Here is a 3,861-nt window from a genome sequence, read left to right on the forward strand (position 1 = left end):
CTTCACTGTTCTTTATTTTACCAAATAAGTAGCAATGAAGTGCTTCCTGTTGTATCTTAAGCAACAAATAGGTGCATCAACTGTCAAGAAAGAATCAACTGTCACCGAAAGATTGAGAGTTTACCATAGTTTTCCATTATATGGAAAGCAGTCAGAAATTCTAAACTTTTTACTATAGAATAAAAGTGGAAGGAAATGTTTTTTTTGTTTTATTTTAAATCTTATATTGTAAATGAATGAACTTACATGATGAAAATAATATGTAATAAATTGTCTTCCTATCTTTGATGTCCCATATGTTTTTGAGTCAAATATATTTATTGCTGGCTGTCTAAAGCTTTCAAAGGGACAGCTCTTATGGAATAAAGACAATGCTCACAGGAATAGAGTCTGCTATTTATTGCTACTGCTCTGCACTTAACACCTTTCCCTCATCACGGGACATGGTTAGCTCTTGTTAGGGTTTCATAAAAACATAATGTTTTTATGTTAAAGATTATTTTTATTCCATGGACCTTGTTGATTAGAAGTGCTACATAAAAAAAAAAAAAAAAAAAAAAACTAAAATACTGTACACTTCAAAAATAATTTATAATATCAGCACCTAACTTTCTTGCTGTTACTTTCTGGCTACCTGCTTTCTTTCAAGGTAGAACTTAATTTGCTAAGCTAGAATGTATTCAGTGTTGGCGTAATTGTGATTCATCTTATGTTGTATATTAGAATTCAGAGCTATATTTTGCCTAAATACATGCAGAATTTCTCAGACTTCACACCTAGCTACCTTAGTACAAGGTGCATCTTTATGTAGCAGGAAATCTAAAAGTTTTACTGTGATTTTAAATGGTAGGAGGACTACCAGAGGGCTATCTGGAAGCTAGAGTGACTTGCCTATTGAAACTTTATGTGAGGGATAGGTAAGTCTGGGATGAGTAGAAGAATTTGAGAATTTCAGCATAATTGTCAGCTATGCTCAGTGATAAGCCATGTTGTTTCGATGACACGTTAAAGAGTCTGTCATCTTTTGTTTTCTTTCTCCAAATCTCCCATGTTAGAGCATGATTTTAGGTGCTAGTTCACCAGACTGCTGATGAGCAGTTGACTGCAGCTGAGGGCTGGGTGAATGACACCTGGGATACCTGGAATGTGTGTTACTGTGCCTTTGGCAGAGGAGTGCAGTGGGAGACCGTAAGTGTTTCCTACATTTCAGTGGGGTTTTTGCATCCAGATTCTGATGGGACAAACAGAGGGCTGGACAATATGTGGCAATAAGAGAAAAGTTACCAAGAAATGGCAGATCTAGAAGCTGATGTTGTGCTTTGGTGGTGGTTAGGATACAGTTACGTTACATACAGTGTGAAAATTGTCAGGAGAAAGCATGTCCTAGTATGTTTCAGTTTATAAAGAGAATGAGAGCCTTTTTAAATGGTTAGCCTGGCAACTTTCCTCAAGAGTCTGAAAGTCTGTCTTGAGTTCTTTTTGGCTTCTGCATTGCTACCTGTACTCATGTTTCTGCAACTGGAACTCGGGCATCAAGAAAACTGGTAACTACAGGGGGGAAAAAATGTTTGTTAGGACTTCATTAGCTCTACAGAGTGAAGAATAAAATAAAATAAGCATTTTAGACATAAAATTGGTGTCAGAAACAAGTCTCAACAGAATATATGCTGTTGGGGAAGCAAAGGGATTTAATTGTGGGTTGTTTTCTTCTTTTACCATTTAAATGGTACATACACATAGAGCTTATCCTTTTCATACTGTAATGCTCCAGAACTTTCCGCTTCTTGCTCTGTCCTGCTTAGTTCTAGTTCCCTATCTATGTCCTTTCTTCCTCACTCTGCTTTTCCAGGGTGCCAGGGGGCAGTATTTTGTTTTTCTCCATGTAATACTGACCAGCCTGTGGAGTTCTCCAGCCATGTGTGGTCCTCACCTGTGAAGAATGTTATTTTGTCCCAGAGCCTACTGGCAGCATGGCCAGGGGCCCCTTTTATTTGTCCTCCATCTCCATGGTAAAAATGGAAACTCTTGTGGTCTGAAATTCCATTTGTGGCTGATGCTACACACTGACTTCAAGGAATAAATGGAATAACTTTTAATATAGCTTATATAAGCACTTCGAAGCTGTCTCTTTCATGCTTACAGCTATACTGGTGGCTGTATTGTGTGATAATTGGCAACTTACTGTCTTATAAAACATAAATCTGACAGTACATTTCAAAAGCTGGAATGAGATCTGACTTAGACATAAACCCAAGAGAACTGTGGCAAAGCAATTTGGAGGTGGTTTTATTTGCAGTTTTCCTATTCTGCGTATTGATAGCTAATTGCTGCTGTATAAAATACAAGCACAGTATTTATGGGTTAGAGCATCTGGAATACATACATACAGTACAATATCCATGCATTTATCCAATTGCAGCATTTGTAATCCTAGTATTCTCAAGAAAGATATTCCTCTGTCTTTTCCTATTAAGACAGAAGAAGGTTATCTTCCTACATTACCAATAGCAAGGCACTGGCATTAGTAGTTTTGTATTAGATAGAAATCTGGGCCACTGTGGATGATAGTGAGCTGCTGTGCTCTGCAGAATACATCTGGCACCATACCCCAAAGAGGTTTGCAGTTACTGCGAATGCCATCAGCACCAAAGACAATCTAGAAATGCGAGGTCAAAATCCATGTTCCAGTGTAATCAAAGGAAAAGCTCGTGCAGGCTTTCTTAAGTACCAAAAATTCACTCCCAATTCCTCTCTTCCTCATTCACATTCAGGAATCAAGTCTAATAATTAATCTGCTCTTCCAGTTTTTCAAACCTTTATGACACTGCTAAGATTTGCACTGAACTGCTGAAGCCATTTTATTCACATGTATCAGCACAACAGCCATTAGTATAGATCAGTGCCATTAATTCTGGGGGATTTTTTGGTTCTTAATTCTTTTAAAAATGGTTCGGATATGTTAAGGTTTACAGATTTGGGCTCTAACCAGTAATGTTCTTTTTCACTACAAAGCTGTAATAAATGCCTTTCAGGTTAGAAGATATTCTAAGTAATGGAATTGTATTGGCATAGTAAGCCTTATTTTTTTCTAAAAAATCCAGAGATAATGCTGTCACACCATGCGAATTCATACATTGCAGTTCATTAATGCTACCAAATCTCATTTTTAGCTTTTCCATGGAGTTAAGAAATAAACATACCCATCTGGGCTGGAGAAAGAAGAAACTTCCTATAAATGTGATTTTGCTTCTAAGGCAAAATCTTGTCTCAGTGGGACAAGCAAAGCCTGCCCATGATGTTGGCAGCATTTTAAAGGAAAATAGTGCTGATCAAGCTAGAAATTTCTGTGCATAATTATAAAACTTCCTCTGTAAAAAGTGAAAGGGAATGTCTCTTGTGAATCTGACCAAAGTAAAAGTGACCTCTCAAGAACAGAAGAGTTCCTTTTTTCTACCTTTCTGTAGTAAATGCTGCTTGCGCTCATAAAATCTTTTTTTTTTTTTTTTTTTTTTTTTTTTAAGTCAGTGGCTTGCTGACTACTGTTTTGTCCCCATTGTATCGAAAAGATTGCTGGGGCAGAAGGGAGACAAGATGGGAAGAAGGAAAGAAGAGAAGCTGGGAGAGGAGTGTGAGTCACCACCCCACGTGAAACAGATGACCGAAATTGGAATGTTGCAAATTTTTAGCTTTCAAAAAGCTGTATTTCAAACACTACCTGCTTCATCTCAAAGCTAACTAGAACACTCCACATGATCATAAAAATAGCTGATGAATAAGAAAAAGGTGATGGGAAATGTGTATCATTTTTTTCTTCTCCACACCTTCCCCCCTTCCCTCTGCCCCAGTTCTTGGTGCTTGCAT

Source organism: Netta rufina, assembly GCF_964035555.1.
Source record: "Netta rufina genome assembly, chromosome: 3".
Taxonomy (NCBI): domain Eukaryota; kingdom Metazoa; phylum Chordata; class Aves; order Anseriformes; family Anatidae; genus Netta; species Netta rufina.